Consider the following 19,009-nt stretch of genomic DNA (forward strand, 5'->3'; position numbering starts at 1 on the left):
ACCTCCCAGGCTCAAGCAATTCTCCTGCCTCAGTCTCCGGAGTAGCTGAGATTACAGGCGCCTATCACCACACTCGGCTAATTTTTTGTATTTTTAGTAGAGACGGAGTTTCACCATGTTGGCCAGGCTGATCTCAAACGCCTGACCTCAGGTGATCCACCTGCCTCGGCCTCCCAAAGTGCTGGGATTATGGGCGTGTGCCACCATGCCTGGCCAAGGTATACTTTTATAAACAAAACTAAAAGCATTGGCCGGGCGCGGTGGCTCACGCCTGTAATTCCAGCACTTTGGGAGGCCGAGGTGGGCGGATCACGAGGTCAGGAGATCGAGACCATCCTGGCTAACACGGTGAAACCCCGTCTCTACTGAAAATACAAAAAATTAGCCGGGCGTGGTGGCAAGCACCTGTAAACCCAGCCACTGGGAGGCTGAGGCAGGAGAATCGCATGAACCCAGGAGGCGGAGCTTGCAGTGAGCCCAGATCCCACCACTGCACTCCTGCCTGGGCAACAGGGTGAGACTCCATCTCAAAAAAAAAAAAAAAAAAAAAAAAAAGAAGTAAAAGCATTTACTTTTTCTTTCTACTTGATCCCTCCACAATTCAGAAACTATTCATGAATATTCTTTTTTTTTTTTTTAATGGCAATATGGTTCTTTGCTTAAGTTCAATAACAGTTTGCTCTCTTTTTATAACAGGATACAATTGGAAACACTGGTTATTCCAAGGCTTTCAATGGAATATCGTTATTTGGGAATGTACATGAAATGCCTGACTTCAAGAGTTCCCAGCCTTACAGTGAGTGAATAAAAATTGTGACTTCCTGGAAGGCCCAGGAACCTTAGGACAGTAGGCAAAATCTAAAGTCTGCCTTGGTTTGGCTTTCTAACCTTGAGAGGTTTTAAATCTGAGATTTCTATGTGACCAATCACTATTCATGCTACAAAAATTTGATAAAACTAAATTTTTTTATAAACAAATTTGTCTTACTCTGATTACCTTTGTAGCGATCAGGATAACTATGGAGAGAAAAGTTTATGTTTTCTTAAAAAATGTTTTAATACACTTGTTATTGTAGCCCTGTACATTGTATTTTAGTTTTCATTATTTACCTGTAGACTGGACTGGATCCTAAATTATTCTAGATTCTTCCAATCCAACTTTCTTCCACTGAATTACTAAAAATGGAACTGTTCTTTTCCTGAAGCTCTATAAGCTGAAACTAGATACTTTTTTTTTTTTTTTTTTTTGAGACGGAGTCTCGCTCTGTCGCCCAGACTGGAGTGCAGTGGCCGGATCTCAGCTCACTGCAAGCTCCGCCTCCCGGGTTTACGCTATTCTCCTGCCTCAGCCTCCCGAGTAGCTGGGACTACAAGCGCCAGCCACCTCGCCCGGCTAGTTTTTTGTATTTTTTTAGTAGAGACGGGGTTTCACCGTGTTAGCCAGGATGGTCTCGATCTCCTGACCTCGTGATCCGCCCGTCTCGGCCTCCCAAAGTGCTAGGATTACAGGCTTGAGCCACCGCGCCCGGCGAAACTAGATACATTTTAAGGGACAAGTCTCATGCCTGATTTATGAGCCACACAGAAAATCCCCCAAGTTGTCTGATGCCATAACCAGAGACATTCAAACTGCAAAGCAGGACAAGAAGTTGACAGCTTCCCACTGCAGACAGCTTTCTCCAAGACATTGGAACCAGAATCCATATCATAATGATGCTCTTATCCCTCTTAATGCCTTTTTTTTTTTTTTTTTTTTTTTTAGGCGGAGTCTCGCTCTGTTGCCCAGGCTGGAGTGCAGTGGCCGGATCTCGGCTCACTGCTGCAAGCTCCGCCTCCCGGGTCTACGCCATTCTCCTGCCTCAGCCCCCTGAGTAGCTGGGACTACAGGCGCCCGCCACCTCGCCCGGCTAGTTTTTTGTATTTTTTAGTAGAGACGGGGTTTCCCCGTGTTAGCCAGGATGGTCTCGATCTCCTGACCTCGTGATCCGCCCGTCTCGGCCTCCCAAAGTGCTGGGATTACAGGCTTGAGCCACCGCGCCCGGCCTTAATGCCCTCTTAATCCCGCTTTTTCACTTGACAGGTTGATGGCGTAATTGAAATTTCACAATCAGTGGATTCTGCTGGTAACTCGACAAAACCTGACCAAAGGGGTTCTTTACCTAGTAGGTAACTCTGGCAGCATCTCTAATACAACTGTTGCTCACTCTCTGCTTTAGCTCAACCCAGTCGTGGGATACTAGATAGTAAGATTATTTTACATTATCTATTGGTTAAATAGTGAAATGTCTTGTACTATTACTAATACTACATGCTATATCTGGATAAATTTCTCTGAGAAAGTTTAGAACCATATACACAAAATAAGAAAATAGACCACATGGTTACAACAGGGCTTACCTAACTCCCCATAGCCATTTGATTCATGCAATTGGTTGCCTGTAAGTCTAGGTTCATGGCTCAAACCTATTGTTCAAACTGAGATGATCATATTACTGTTAATTTAACTTTGTATTTTTATTTTTAAATTTAGTGCCTGCTACTTGTTAAATTTCTATAAAAGTACAACTCCTCACAGAATAATGTTGGCCCAGGATTTTTTTTTTCTTCTTGAGACAGAGTCTTGCTCTGTCACCCAGGCTGGGGTGCAATGGCATGTTCTTGGCTCACTGCAACCTCCGCCTCACAGGTTCAAGCAATTCTCCTGCTTCAGCCTCCCTAGTAGCTGGGATTACAGGCACCCGCCAATTAAAAAAAATGGTAATTTTTGTATTTTTAGTAGAGACAGGGTTTCACCATGTTGGCCAGGCTGGTCTTGAATTCCTGACCTCAGGTGATCCACCCACCTCAGCCTCCCAAAGTGCTGGGATTACAGGTGTGAGCCACTGTGCCCAGCCTGGCCCAGCATTTTAAGGTTATAGCCAATACCTATGGAACAGACAAAATTAAACTTAGCAATGGACTCCAGGTAGACTTAGCCTGAGAGCTACTCCCTCCAAGCTTCCTTTATTGCTCAAATATGTCTAAAAGGGTTTTTGACACTGATTCCCAGTTGCCAATCACTCCCTCCCACATAGGACCAGACCAATAACTTGAGACACACTGAGGGGACAATCAAAACCTAACTACAGGATAACTGATCAGCAATGCTTTTGGAGAAAGATCTTGATTAAAAAGGGGAAATGTGAAAGTTGTCAGAATCAAAATGAAGTGCCTTTTGTTAAAAACCCTGATGAATTGAGCCAGGGAAGGCTATAAAGAGAGGGTTCTCCTGCACCGGTGCCTGATAATAAGAACTATCACCAAATACTGCAAAAACCACAACCTTGCACAAATACTTCTGTGGAGGTCACTGGTGCCACCCTTGTTATTGATCCTTGTAGCCAAGGTTAATTGATTCTCGATTCAAAACAGTTATGTAATCCATTTTTTAAAAATCTTTGTCTTCTTTTACCTCCCTGAATACGCACAGTTTACTATGGGATGTATATTCTCATGGCAATGCCCATTTCTGAATTAGTGTCATTTTTCTTTTAGATAGCCTCTTTCTGTCTGTTATTTAGGTTGACAAGACTGAGAGGAAAAAGAATCATTAACAGCATAGGGCTAGGGGCAGGAAATGGAGTTGGATGCCAGAAATTTTAAGTGGCAAAATGTTCCCTCTCACAAGGTAAACAAGCACGCGGAAAAGAACTTCTTTTAGGAAAGCACATGTGGAAACTCAGGGGGATATTTTGCTTTTACTTCACATCTAATAAAAGCCTATAGTAACCAGGAATAAAACTGGTACTGATTTCTTTGTTATATGGGGCATTTATTGTCATTAATCTGGACCTTTAAGTAGAATTTAGTGTGTGCTGAGAGCGAGCCAAAATTTAGACACTGTGTATAGCACATTAGAATAGGAGAGCTTTTAAAAAATAATACAGATTTGGGCCTCATCCCAGACCAAGTGATTCAGAATCTCTAGGGGAGAGGCCAGAATCTCTGGGTGTTTTTTAAAAAGTTCCTTAGGTGATTCAGTGCACATCCAGGGCTGCGACCCACCAGTGTGTTGGAAACCAAGCCCTGAAGTGGAAGCCAAAAGACTGGGTTTAGAGTCTCAGCTCTGACACAGCCTGCTGTATGTTCTTGGGGAAGTCATCTGAACTCTCTGAGCAACTGTTTCCTCTGCTATGAAACAAGGAGATTCAGCTAGATGACCTCAAGGACCCCAACTAGTTCCTACGTTCTCCGAGAAACTGCCCTCTTTGTGAGCCCAGATACTGACCTACGACACCCCAGTGGCCCACTCATTCTTGAGTAATTTCACACAGGAAAGATGGTACTAGCAGTCACTCCAGAGGGACTCAGGGACTTTAATAGGTGGTGAGGAAAACAGATGAGAAATCAAACAGCAACAACAGAAACAGGCTCCCTTCCCTTGGCTTGCCTGTATATTTGTTTCTAAAGTGAACTTGAATGGGGAGTGAATAATTAACTCTCAGGTGGAGGCTTATATCTTGAATTAGTTTTCTATTGTTGCGATAACAACACAAGTTGAGCAGTTTAAACAACACATTTATTTTCTTATAGTTCTATAGACCAGGAGTCTGATGTAGTCTCAATGGGCTAAAATCCAGGTATCCATAGAGTTGCATTCCTCTCTGGAGGCTCTAAGGGAGGATCTGTTTCCTTGCTCATTTCAGTTTTTGGCAGAATTGAATTCTTTGCTGCTGAGCAGCTATGATCCCTGATTCCTTGCTGGCTGTCAGCTGAGGGCTGTTCTAAAGGCCATCAGTGTTCCTTAACTCATGACTTCTTTTTCCACGTTCAGAATTGGCAACAGTAGGTTGCATCCCTCTCACCCTTCAACTCTCTCCTTTGTCTCCCCTCTCGTCTCTCTAACCCAGCCAGGAAAGTTTCTCTGCTTTTAAGGACTAACAGTGACAAGATTGGGTTTACTCAGATAATCTAGGAAAATCTCCTATCTGAAGATCCTTCACCTTAACCAAGACTCTTTTTTTTTTTTGAGACGGAGTCTCACTCTGTTGCCCAGGCTGGAGTACAGTGGCGCGATCTTGGCTCACTGCAACCTCTGCCTCGTGGGTTCAAGCAATTCTCCTGCCTCAGTCTCCCAACTAGCTGGGATTACAGGAGGGTGCCACCACACCCGGCTGATTTTTGTATTTTTAGTGGAGACAGAATTTCACTACGTTGGCCAGGCTGGTCTTGAACTCCTGACCTCAGGTGATCCACCCACTTTGGCCTCCCAAAGTGCTAGGATTACATGCATGAGCCACCGCGCCTGGCCTGCAAAGTCTCTTTTGACGTGTAAGGTAATATATTCACAGATTCTCTCAGAATGAGGACACCTTTGGGAGAGGGGTGTATTAGTCTGCCTACTTTATGCCTCCAGGGAAAGATTTTTTCAAAGACAAGGAATAGGAGTTGGTGCTTGTGGTGCTAGGTAAGTCATAGATTTTGTCTTCTGAGCCACTGAACATTGATCCTGGAAGAGATGAAAATATGTATCTAATATAAATGGTTTCCCTGGGGTAAGTAGAGTAGAATCGTAGACACTGAGAATTCTAGGTCTTGCGCTTCTTTTTAGTTCAGGGATAAGAAAATAGCAAGCCTAATTCTGTTAGTGTGAATTCGTTCAGAGCAGGCATCGGTTACTGACACACCCTCTCTTCTGGGCCAGATTTTTTTTTTTTTAATCCCAGTCCCACAGAATTCTCTGCTTTTCTAGGGATCCTTTAGAAAGAAAGTCTGGCCCTGTTGGTCATGCTTAATTTGTGTCCAGCTCATCTTCAGCAGTGACAACATAAGGGAATGGAATTTGGGGCATTGAGAAAAATGAATTTGCCTTCTAAAAAGATGGAAGTAATTTCTACTTTTCAGATCCTCCGTCTACTTTTGATCTGAACTCCGTGTTAGATAGCTTGGAACTCTTAATACAGGAATGGTGAAAATGCATTCATTCAGTAAGTATTTATTGGGTGCCTACTGTGTGTAAGATCAAGCAGTCCGAAGATCTCCAAGGACAAGGCAGGGTGGTGTTCTGATTAAAACAGCTACCTAGCCAACTCGGTGTTCTGTGAAACAGCTGGCCTTGTTCATTTGGAATTTGTGCACCTCCCTCAATTGTTTAATAATAAGACAGGAACCTGAGTCTTCCTAGAGTTATGCCCCTTTAGTCAATTAATTATTTAAAGGATTGTTTCCACTTCATAGCAGGAGGAAAAAAGATACTGTCCTTTAACATTTTCTTAGCAGCTCTTAGGAACATTTTTTTCGAGCATGCTCTGGCGGAGAAAGGAAACAGATTTTGTTTTGAAGAGGATGGAAGTATTGAATTCCAATGTTTTCTACTCTGGTGGTTGACTTTGATAAGCAGAATTTGGGAAATGTTGTTGGAAAAAAAAGATTTTTTCCCAATCTTCCATTAAAATGTTGTGCATGACGTTTTTCTATGTTAATTTGACAGCATTGTTGACTTGAGCAATTTTTCTTCATAGAGGAAAACATTTTAGTTCTGGGTATTGCAGAATGCTAAGGAAAGAGCACAGACAAGAGAGACAAACAGGCCTGAATTCAAACCCAACCCTACCACGCCTTAGCTATGTCTTATTTGTAGGTCACTTAACCTTTCTAAAGTCTCAATTTCCACATCCGGAAATAATATCCACCTATATCAGCCAGAGTTCTTAATTTATAACAACAGAAACCAATTATATATACATATAACTAATTATATATTATTTATGTATATAACTATATATTATTTATATATATACACACATATATATTCTTTTTTTGCAACAGGGTCTTTGCTCTGTCACTCAGGTTGGGTGTGTACCCCCATGGGTACTACAGGCGTGTACCCCCATGCCCGGGTGAAAATTTTTATTTTTTGTAGAGCTGGGGTCTTGCTATGTTGCCCAGACTGGTCTCAAACTCCTGGTTTCATGTGATCCTCTTGCCTTGGCCTCCCAAAATGTTGGGATTACAGGCATGAGCTGCTGCTTCTGGCCCAGTTGCACATTTAGTTGCCCATTTATTAGGCACATTTAAGCAGAATAGGAATTTACTGATAGGGTATTGGATAGCTCACAGAGTCTCTAGAAAGGAAATATACAGGAACAGCGTAAGCCAGAGAGCCACCAGGACTGCAGCTGGTGTTACAGAGCTGGTCTGGTGGAGATGGCAATGCCCGTAGCTGGACACTAATGCTCATTGGCACTCCTGGCCCCTCTGCTCAGGAGCAGAATTGCTCAGGAACTCAGGATTGCTGCCCTTCTGCCCTGCCTGCCAATGCAGTGGATTCTCTGAAGTCTCTTAGAGGCGCTCACTTCCAATTCAGTGTTTGGGGCAGGGTGTGTCTGTTTGGAGGATTTAGGTCATCTGCTATTTCCTATTAGTGATGGAGTCCAGGAAAGCGAGGATCTACTATTTCAGCTTCTATAGTGCGAGGTGGCTCTTCCCATCTACCAAAACTACTAGGAATGGAGAATTTCTAAACATAAGAAGGAGATTCAGATGCCAGGTGGTTTCCCCCATCACCAAAAAAACAAAAGAAAAGAAAAAAATTTCCACTCTAGTTCATTCCTTTGGTTGTCCAACATTGCCCTATTTCCTTTTCCCTGTGTTTAAACTTAAAAAAAAGTTTCTCTTATCCAACATGATGTAACTATGCTTTGTGTAACTGAAAATGCTCTCACCCCTTCCTCAAGGAGCACGCACCAGTGTCATCAGTTATTGGGTTCATCTCCAAATTTAGGATCTCTAGGTGGTCTCCATTTCCTCCTTCAGTTCTGACATTGATATGGTTTGGCTGTGTCCCCACCCAAATCTCATTTTGAATTGTAGCTCCCATAATTCCCACGTACTGTGGGAAGGACCCAGTGGGAGATAATTGAACCATGGGTGTGGTTTTCCTCATACTGTTCTAGTAGTAGTGAATAAGTCTCATGAAGTCTGGTGATTTTATAAGGGGTTCCCCCTTTTGCTTGGCTCTCATTCTCTCTTGTCTGCCACCATATAAGACGTACCTTTTGCCTTCTGCCATGATTGTGAGGTCTCCCCAGCCATGTGGAACTGTGAGTCCATTAAACCCCTTTTTCTTTATAAATTACCCAGTCTCGGGTTTGTCTTTATCAGCAGTGTGAAAACAGACTAATACAAACATGATCCCATCTCAGTGTTGTGTAACATCTTCAGTGTTGACTGAATTGTAGAGTTAACCATCACTGGCATATCTTATATAAAATAGAGGGGGAAAGAGAAAATTAGTTAAAATTTGTAAATACATACATGACATAGCAAGAAAGAAAATATTGATAGATGCTATATTCCATGCTTCTGCATCAGATCACAAGGCCAAAGTAAGTAGTTTATTTTATTTATTTATTTTATTTATTTATTTATTTTTTTTGAGACGGAGTCTTGCTCTGTCGCCCAGGCTGGAGTGCTGTGGCCGGATCTCAGCTCACTGCAAGCTCCGCCTCCCGGGTTCCCGCCATTCTCCTGCCTCAGCCTCCCGAGTAGCTGGGACTACAGGCGCCCGCCACCTCGCCCGGCTAGTTTTTTGTATTTTTTAGTAGAGACGGGGTTTCACCGTGTTAGCCAGGATGGTCTCGATCTCCTGACCTCGTGATCCGCCCGTCTTGGCCTCCTAAAGTGCTGGGATTACAGGCTTGAGCCACCGCGCCCGGCCCAAAGTAAGTAGTTTAGATTTCCCTCCTTCATTCCCCACCCTACATCCCCTTACCATCAACCTTTACCTTGGCTGATGTTCTTCACACAGTGGTATTATCCAAACCTTCACTCCTGGGGGATCTAAGTCCTTGGCAATTCTACCAATATATCTTTCATTTTTAAATTTTTATCTTTATATAATTTTTAATGCTACCAAATGTGCAGTCAATTTCAAATAAACGTTGTGATTTAACACTACTGCCCTAACATATGGGTTCTTTAGTTGACCAAGTGAAGATCTTTAGAGGCTCTTTGTCTATTTGTTATGGTATATTTCCCTAACAAACAGTTTAAGATACAGTTTTCTGCAGCTTGATCAGTGGCCTTTTCTGGATCATACAACTGAATTTTGCACAGTGTCTCTCTCTCTCTAGATACACACAAACACACACACTATATCTATATATCTATACCTTTTAATTTTGGCCGTTGGACATGGTGGTACTGGGAATTGCCCCAAGGATCTCCTGGATCCAGCTGTACTCTTCTCAGTTCATTATGTAGCAGCATCCCAATTTCCTCAGGATATTTATGATTAATCATCTCAAATAACAGTAACAAGCACAAAACCTGTTTTCCCAGTGGCACAAGAAATCTGAAAATGACAGTCTCAGTTTCCAATTAAATTGAAAAACTGCTTCTTTTGGTAGGATCCTTTGGATATCAATACTTATAAAACAGCAAAACTCAGTCTCACTGAGATGGATAAGGAGGTGGAAAAATATCCACAGAGCAGGTCATATCTTGTCCATCTGTTTAATAAAACCTTTCTCTGTGGAGGAGACCTTCTGGTCAGCATTCTCATGGGATATACAGTCACACACTTGAAGCACGTTCTCAGAGGACCATCTCCACACCTCTCCCCAAGCCCCCTTGTCATCAGGGAGGGTCAAAATTCCTGATCATTAGACAAAACCATTAGTCACCATGAATTAGCATAGGCATTTACATGAGGCCATCTCTTTTTTCAGAAAAAGTAGATGGTGAGATGTACGGCTCAAAGTCATGCTCAGGAAGGCTTTCTCTTTCCCATCATCCTTCAGTGCCACCATAGGGGCTGAAGAGATGCTGCCTCCACTTCTGGTTGATGTCAGCATGTCGTGTGGAATAATCTACAAACTAGGCTCTAATTTTCCCCCCCAAAGTCAAGAAACAGTTCAGTAATTAGTGAACTAAATTTTTATTATTTTCCTTCTCAAAAAGAGGAAATAACTTTCCATGAGGTTGCAGGGGAGGATTGAAGGACAGGTGACACTGTGGCAGGAGTAGGTGCTCTAAGTGTGAGCCCCTGGAAAGTGCAATTTATGGCCGGGCGCGGTGGCTCATGCCTGTAATCCCAGCACTTTGGGAGGCTGAGGCGGGTGGATCACAAGGTCAGGAGATCAAGACCATCCTGGCTAACACAGTGAAACCCTGTCTCTACTAAAAAATACAAAAAATTAGCCAGGCGTGGTGGCGGGTGCCTGTAGTCCCAGCTACTCGGGAGGCTGAGGCAGGAGAATGGTGTGAACCCGGAAGACAGAGCGTGCAGTGAGCCGAGATTGTGCCACTGCACTCCAGCCTGGGTGATAGAGTGAGACTCTGTCTCAAAAAAAAAAAAAAAGAAAGTGCAATTTATTTGTGCTTTCTAGGGCCTGGCCTCATTTCTTCCACAACACTTCTGATTTTTTGGCTAAGGGGATAAAATAACACCTAAGTTTATGATTGGCAGTTTGGATCACATGGTACTCTGATATTCCACAGTGAGTCTGACCAAACCACAGAGTCTAGGCCAGCTTCAAGGATTAGTAGGAATGATGATTAGGACTTGGTCAAGATTACTTTCATTTTAGTTTACTGCAGAACCAGAAGACAAGCAAAGCACATGATAGTCACCAGTTCGAGGATGGTGGTATGAAATACTAGATACTTTCTTTCCCAGGCTCCTTGGTGCCTCCCTTTTTCCTTTGTGCCTGAAGTTCAGTGGTCTCAGAAGCCCATGCAGAGTAAGACATTCAGTGAGATAAAGGAGCCCAGAACTACAGGCTTTCTGCCTTTTGGAGCACTTTAGGTTGCAGAATGATGCCATAGGGCACTCAAGGATCCAATGTACTAGCATAGTAGAAATTTCTTGTACAACGGCTCTATGATTTGGTTACTTTCACGTCTTATGCATTACTGCATGATGGGGCTGAATCAAAGAATCGGAGCAGAAAGGCTGACATGCCTTACCACATGTGGTCAGGCTATCAATAACTTTTTTTCAAAAGGATAATAAAAACTGCCTAAAGAGAACATGAGTTTGCTCCAAAAAATCCTAGGGAATGCCCCTGTGATTCTCCTATTGGAGCTTGCCCTAGGCTTTACACCGCCTCTTGATCTTCCACCATTAGATGCACTGGGTCATGGGGGACATGTGGCAGAGTTGTTTGCACTATAGCCTGGACTAGCTGGAGAGCCTTTGCCTCTTTGGGCTTCAATCAGAGTTGTCAGTCTTTAGGGCTATTCTGTAAATGGAAAAGAGCAGCACATCTAATTGAGGTAAGCATTGCCTCCTATATCCAAAGAATATCACTGTGCCCATTATCAATGAGTTCCCTCTTAGCCCCAAAGGTACCCTTCCCTTTTTTGCTTTGCTTTGTGATATTGGAGCTGGACCTTGCAAATATTTCTTTTTGCCACCTGGAACAATGTTTAGCTTTGTCAATAGAGGGAGCTGGAGGAACACTGAAGGTGAAAGGGGCTTCTCTTCCTGAGCCTACTGTGCCTTCCTTCCTGCTTGCACCTGCAGTATGCAGCAGTTAGCACCATGCAGGGCACCCTCCAGCAGATTTCAGTAGCACTCCTGGGAGTAGATGCCCAGCAGATTCCATTGGCATCCTAGAAGTTGGCTTCCCAATGAGTTACACTGGCATCTCTGTGGAGGTTTCTGAGAAACACCCAGAAAGTCTTGCAAATACTCCAGTGAGCTGCTTCCCACCACGTTCCTTCAGCACCCTAGGAGGAGGTTTCCTGGTTACCAGCCCCAGCCTGTGGTACCTCAGTAAATTCTATGTCCTCCAATGGGCTGTGGCTGTACCCTTTTCCAGTGAAGTCCTAACCAGCCTTACTGGCAATACAGGGGTGGGGGACTCTTCTGAATTCCTTGGTTACTGTGATATTGACAAACATTTATTTAGTCGTTGTCCCAGTTTCCTGGCAAAAAGATTCTAAAACTCTTGGAATCTCCAGAGTAATGAGTGTTTTTGTGTATGCTAATGAGATGACTGGTGACTGGGGGCCTCTAGCTATCTTCAGGATGAGGGCAGGTCACCCAGAAAAACTAACCATTCCATTAGAGGATTGGAATCTTTAAACCTCCCATCCTACCCCCGATGACTTCTCAAGAGGGAAAAGGGGCTGAAGGTCAGGTTGATCTCCAGTGGCCAATGATGTAATCAATCATGCCTATTTAATGAACCCTTCATGAAACCTCAAAAGGCTTGAGTTTGGATGAGCTTCCAGATGCTGCACCCATAGAGGGCATGGAAGCTCCGCTGCCTTCCCCCATACTTTGCCGATGCATCCCTTCTATCTGGTTGTTCATCTGTATCCTTTATAATAAACAGGCAAACATAAGTAAAGGGCTCTCCTGAGTTCTGTGAGCCCCTCTGCCAAATTAATCAAACCCAGGAGGAGGTCATGGGAACCCTAATTTATAGCCAGTTGGTCAGAGGCACAGGTCACAACCTGTGCTTTGAACTGGCATCTGAAGTGGAAGGCAGTTTTGTGGGACTGAGCCCTCAACTTGTGGAATCTGATGCTATCTCTGGGAACGTAGTATCAGAACTGAATTGAGTTAGAAGACACCCAGCCAGTGTTTGCTGGAGAATTTGATGCAGAATTAATTGGTTGCTGGTGGAAAGAATCCCCACACATTCTGGTAACCAGAGGTTGCAGAAGTATTCTGTGTTGATTTTTGAGTGCAAGAATAATAAAAACACTTTGGTTCATATTTTTTCTATCTCCAGAGGCACTCGGCCTCAAGCCTAGATGTAGTAACTTCTTCCTGTATCTACTATTTCTATGTTCTTTAGAGTTCTTTTTATCCTTTAGTTATTAATTTCCTGTTACTAATTAGTCTTTGTTTACATTAAACTTTCTCTGTTCAAATTACTGTGTGATTTCTGTCTCCTGACTTATCCTAATTGACACAATCACCAAGTGTTGAGCCTTTTTCTTGTATGCTGAAGTATCTAAGATAGATGTAGTAGCTTATTTTTTAAAACTTGGTTAACGCGTTGATTTTTTGTGTAATTGTATTGGGGTTAAAAAGTAGAGTTTTTGTTTTTTAGAAGTACTCACTGAAATATTTATAGACAGAATCATTGCTGTTTAAATTTGTTTCAATATAATGTGAGAGAGGAAGGTAGGGAGTAAAGAGGAAATAAGATTAGCCTTGAGTTAATCATTGTTAAAGCTAATGATGGGTGCATTGCTACTTTTATATTAAATACACCTAATTTTGTATATTTTAGAAATTTTCTATAATAAAAACTAAAAGCAAAGATAAAATTGTCTTTAGCAGCCTCTAGGATGGCTGGACTTTCAATAAATATGTTATGAATATTTATAAAAGGGAAAAAAACATCATTAGTGTACTTACTTCCATAAGATTTCACTCTGGCAGGTGGACATTAATGATATTTTAGGTCTCCAGGAGTTAGGGTTAGTTCAGAGCTAAAGACCGATACTTCCCAATGGTTTTCCTAGTGGATGACTGAGGTTCCTCAGGGCAGAGCTCGGAAGAACATGCATGCTAGTGCTTGATCTGTTATTGTAGGGTTCTTGCTCAAATGTACTTGAATTCCTCTTCATTGAGGGGGCTAGATGTCTGTGCATTGACTCAGATGTGGGAGTTGGTTTAGAGGCAATGACGTTCTACCACGCAGACTTAAGTCAGGTCTCTGTTCACACCTGAAATATTTTCAGATATACAGATATAGTTGAACTATATTAGTCTTTGGGACCTTATGATTAATAAGGCACCACCAAAGATCCCCTTGGACAAACTATTCTGATAACCTGGCCAGCCAAATTGCCTGTTTTGTTCAGTTGGAATCTGACACTAGAGTCCTGCTAGTTGGCATTTACAGCCCTGGGATCCTAGTATTGTTGAAATCAGGGAGTTCATTTCTACTGCAGCATCTCCCACTTGCATAGCTCACTCATAGAAGAGTCTTCCAAGTTTTTTCCAATATCTATAAGTAGAGTCTTAATAATCTCCAGGTGTGTAGGCTTCTTTTCCCGAACTTGACTTTGTAATGGCTCTTTGGGGCATGCCAAGATCTGACTCTAGTTAAAAGTACAGAGACGGCAGGTTATTCTGTCCCGTGACTTTAGAGGAAACCACTCCATTCCACAGTCCTTGAATTTCTCAAGTTGTTCATGTTGGTCTATGTACTTTGACCCTCAACACTTCCCTTCCATGGATTATTGATCCAGGTGACCACAGTAATAATTGCATTAGTTGAGATTCTTCCCAGTACTTGCTTCTCTGGGTCACTAGCTCCTGATTGAAGTCTAGATCAATTTACCTGATAGGTGGGGCCTAGGCCTGGAGCTAACTTCCTAGTAGTAAGCAAGTCTTGGAACCGACTACCTGGGCTTTCAGCCATTATAGGGGGAAGAAGACTCTGCCCCCAACAAGACTCAAAAGATGGGGAATTCATCAAACATATGAAGGGAATTCAGATGCTGGGCAGCCTAAAACCCATCCAGGGTCTATAGCACCTCCTGACGAAGTTGTTAGGGAGAGTAAATAAGATGACATAGAAAAAGTATCTAACATAGTACCTTATGTTACACTTTAGTAAATGTTAATTCCCAGTATCTTCCTGGTTAATAAAATAAACAGCGTTGAGCCACGAAGAATGGAACTGCGAATATATAGTTAAACTTGAGCATTGAAACTCGATGTATGACTTAAAGTTTAACAGGCAGGTTAGGAAAGGTTATATTAATTGTCTTCTGCTCCTTTAAAACCTCCATTTTTTGGGCCGGGCACAGTGGCTCACGCCTGTAATCCTAGCACTTTGGGAGGCTGAGGCAGGCGGATCACGAGGTCAGGAGTTAAAGACCAGCCCCGCGTCCACTAAAGTGAAACCCCGCGTCCACTAAAAATACAAAAATTAGCCCGGCGTGGTGGCACGCGCCTGTAATCCCAGCTACTCAGGAGGCTGAAGCAGGAGAATCGCTTGAACCTGGGACGGGGAGGTTGCAGTGAGCCATTGCATGCAGAGCGAGACTCTGAGACTCTGTCTCAAAAACAAACAAACAAACAAACAAAGGAACAACAACAAAAAAAGCCTCTATTTTTGGTGTAAGCATTGACATTTTGATTGAGAAAAAGTGTGAATATTCAACATTTTCTCCCTAAAAAGCTCTTTTACAAAACCAGTTTACCTATTTTACCCTGTTATAAAAAGGAGATAAAAAATTAATCAAAATTTGAATCTATCCTCAGCCATAAAGAGTTGTATAAACTGGGCATAAATTCGTCATTGTGTTGATTTTTCATTGGTCAGGAACTTATTCCTGCTTGCTGTTCTATCCGGGTGTCTCATGTTGGGTTTAAACTTATGAATAGCTATAAAAGAATCAGTAGAAATGAGAAAATACTGTTTTGACTCCTCACCTGAATCTGAAATTAGAATGAAATTGTTCATAAATTGTGTAGTCACAGCTGCATTAAGATTAGATGCCCCAGAGGCATATTTATTGGCTTGGAAATATTACCTTCATTTGCTGGCTTCCATAAGCAACAAAAGAATGTCACCATTCACGTTTTGCTCTGCATGACTTGGCAATTCCTTCGCATGCATATATGAGTGTTAATTTCTTCATCACGCATTTGCAGAGCCCCTAGTACATCCTGGATGTTATAGCAGGCTCTGAAAACACAGCGGTGGAAAGACTTGGTCCCTGTACTTACAGTATAATAGGTAAGACAGACGTATGAGCAAGTAATTGTAGTATAATGTGATGAGTGTGATAATTAATGCATGCACAAAGAAAAGTGGTGGCTCCAAGGAGAAAATAGTTAATTATTGTTGTGTGTGTGGGGGGGTGGATTTAAAGAAGTAGTCACAGAGGAAGATGTCACCAGTTCTCAGCAGTGGCACATAAATGAAAGGCAATTAAGTAGCCGATGTGAGTTCCTTCACACTTTCTTGTCCCCGCTTCTTACTCCCTCCCTCTTGCTGACTGGAAGTCTCTGAGTCACCACTTGAAGGAGAGCGGCCAGACTCACTGAACTTTAAAGTGCTGTTTGACTCAGCAGTTAACCTCCTGTGATACAGCCTGTCTGTTCTGTTGCCAAATTATATAAATTTGTTGTTAGACTTTGAGGACTTACTGCTAAGTCATTAAGGCTAACTCTAAATCAGTTCATGAATTATAAATTATTTTGGCAGCGACATTATCCATAGACCTACATAGCTTCTGTCATTTTTGTTGAAAGCTATCTCCATGATTTCTTTTCTTTTTTTTTCCTTTTTCCTTTTTGAGAGAGATAAAAGGACTCACTTTTTTTTTTGAGGGAGTCTCACTCTGTTACCCAGGCTGGAGTGCAGTGGTGCGATCTCGGCTCACTGCAGGCTTGACCCTCTGGGCTCAAGCTATCCTCCTTTCTCAGCCTCCCAAGTAGCTGAAACTACAGGCACGCGCCATCATACCATACCTGGCTAATTTTTAAATTTTTTGTAGAGATGAAGTCTTGCTATGTTGCCTAGGCTGGTCTCGAACTCCTGGCCTCAAGCAATCCTCCCGCCTCGGGGTCCCAAAGTGCTGGGATTACAAGATTATCAGTGATAGACTGGATAAAGAAAATGTGGTACATCTGGTCTTCCATGATTTCTTGAGTTGGAGGTCTATATTCCACAGAGTAACTGAGGTGGAAACTAGGAGAAAGTTGAGCCATAGCATCTCATGCTCCTTCTCCTTCCAGTTTGGCTAAGTTATGCTATAACTTCTTTTTAGCACTGTTTCAGTTATTTTCTTTTAACTTCCACAATATTTTTGGCACCTAATATGTACTGTGCCTATTTATGTTTTACTTTGTGCCTGGAACTGTGCTAAATTTTTCTGGTGCGATAATGAACAAGAAAGAGATGGTCTCTGCCCTCCTGAAACTTAACAGAGTGCTGGTGGAGGCAGAGAATTAAGGAAACTTTTGGAGAACAGGATGCCTTGAGAGCAGACAGAAGGAACATAAAACGTGAACTTGGGAATTCAGGGTGACTTCCTGGAGAAAGTGAGATTTAAGCAGATATAAAAAGGTTGAAGAAGAGTTAGATGAAGACTAGGGGATTGGTTTTAGGAGGAAAAAGATAATATGTGTAAAGGCCTGGAGGAGGGAGAGCATGAAAGGGGCAGAAAGAAGTTCTATGTACCTTAAAAATAAAGTACAAACCGAGAAAAGCAAGGGCTAATGTTTGAAAAGGAAGCAGGGGCCTGATGATGAAGGGACTTATAAGCCATGCTAAGAAGACTATCTTACAGGCTGGGCACGGTGCCTCACGCCTGTAATCCCAGCACTTTGGGAGGCTGAGGCAGGCGGATCACTTGAAGTCAGGAGTTTGAGACCAGCCTGGCCAACATAGTGAAACCCCATCTCTAATAAAAATACAAAAATTAGCCAGGTGTGGTGGCGCATGCCTGTAAAACCAGCTACTTAGGAGGCTGAAGCAGGAGAGTCGCTTGAGCCCTGGAGGCAGAAGTTGCAGTGAGTCAAGATTGCGCCACTGCACTCCAGCTTGGGTGACCAAGCAAGACCCTATCTCAGAAGAAAAAAAAAAAAAGAAGACTGTCTTACAGAAATACCATTCAACCTAGCAATCCAATTACTGGATATATACCCAAAGGAATATAAATCATTCTATTGTGAAGACACATGCACACATATGCTTATTGCATTACCATTCACAATGGCAAAGACATGGAATCAGCCTAAATGCTCATCAGTGATAGACTGGATAAAGAAAATGTGGGACACATATACACCATGGAATACTATACAGTCATAAAAAAGAATGAGATCATGTCCTTTGCGGGGACATACATGGAGCTGGAGGCCATTATCCTTAGCAAACTAATGCAGGAACAGAAAACCAAACACCACTTGTTCTCACTTATAAGTGGGAGCTAAATGGTGAAAACACATGGGCACATAGAGGGGAACAACATACCCTGTGGCCTATTGGAAGGTGGAATGTGGGAGAGGGAGAGGTTTAATAACAAATGGAAAAATAGCTAATGGATACTAGGCTTAATACCTGAGTGATGGCCAGGTGCGGTGGCTCATGCCTGTAATCCCAGCACTTTGGGAAGTAGGTGGATCATTTGAAGTCAGGAGTTTGAGACCAGCCTGACCAACATGGCGAAACCCTGTCTCTACTAAAAATACAAAAATTATGCACCTGTAGTCCCAGCTACTAGGGAGGCTAAGACAGGAGAATTGCTTGAACCTGGGAGGTGGAGGTTGCAGTTAGCCGAGATTGCGCCACTGCACTCCAGCCTGGGTGACAGAGCGAGACTCCATCTCAAAAAACAAAACAAAGCAAAAAAACCTGAGTGATGAAATAATGTGTATAAGAAACCCACATGACACATGTTTACCTATGCAACAAACCTGCACATCCTGCACATGTACCCCTAAACTTAAAGTAAAAGTTAAAGAAAAGAAGACTGTCTGAGGTTAGGGCACTTCAAAAGCAGAAATTGAAGCAAGGGTTTGGATGGAAGTAGTTTATTTGGAAGGTGATTATTTGGAAGATGCCTCTGAGTGGTTGCACCCAGTGAGGAAGTGGGGGCATTTATCCAGCACTCTCATCCCTCACTGGCTGGGGGTACCTTCTGGGGACCTTAACTCCCCCACACTTCTTGCCTGCCCTGAACTCTTCAGAGAATGCCCTCAGGCTAAGAGATGAGACACAGCCAGACATTGTAAGTAAGGAAACAGTCTGTAAGTGACACCTAGGACGGGACAAGGGTACGTGGGCAGGACTCCGACAGCATCTTCTGAGAGTCTAAACTTTGTCCTTAGAACAAATGAAATCTACTGCAGGGTTGGAATGCATTTTAGAAAGCCAAGTTTGGGCCGGGCATGGTGACTCACACCTGTAATCCCAGCACTTTGGGAGGCTGAGGCAGGTGGATCATGAGGTCACGAGTTTGAGACCAGCCTGGCCAACAAAGTGAAACCCCGTCTCTACTAAAACTGCAAAAAATTAGCTAGGCATGGTGGCAGGTG

General features: G+C 42.8%; 1 protein-coding gene across 1 annotated transcript in view; it reads left to right on the forward strand.

Moving 5' to 3' along the window:
- Window positions 1-635: 635 nt before the first annotated feature.
- The window catches only part of LOC101018512 (putative neuroblastoma breakpoint family member 7), an 80,428-nt gene continuing 62,054 nt past the window's right edge, over window positions 636-19,009 (forward strand). Inside the window, exon 1 of the mRNA XM_031652795.1 lies at window positions 636-796. The gene's annotated coding sequence lies outside the window, so the exon portion shown is untranslated. The remainder of the gene's footprint in view (window positions 797-19,009) is intronic.

Source organism: Papio anubis, chromosome 1 (genome assembly GCF_008728515.1).
Source record: "Papio anubis isolate 15944 chromosome 1, Panubis1.0, whole genome shotgun sequence".
Taxonomy (NCBI): Eukaryota; Metazoa; Chordata; class Mammalia; order Primates; family Cercopithecidae; genus Papio; species Papio anubis.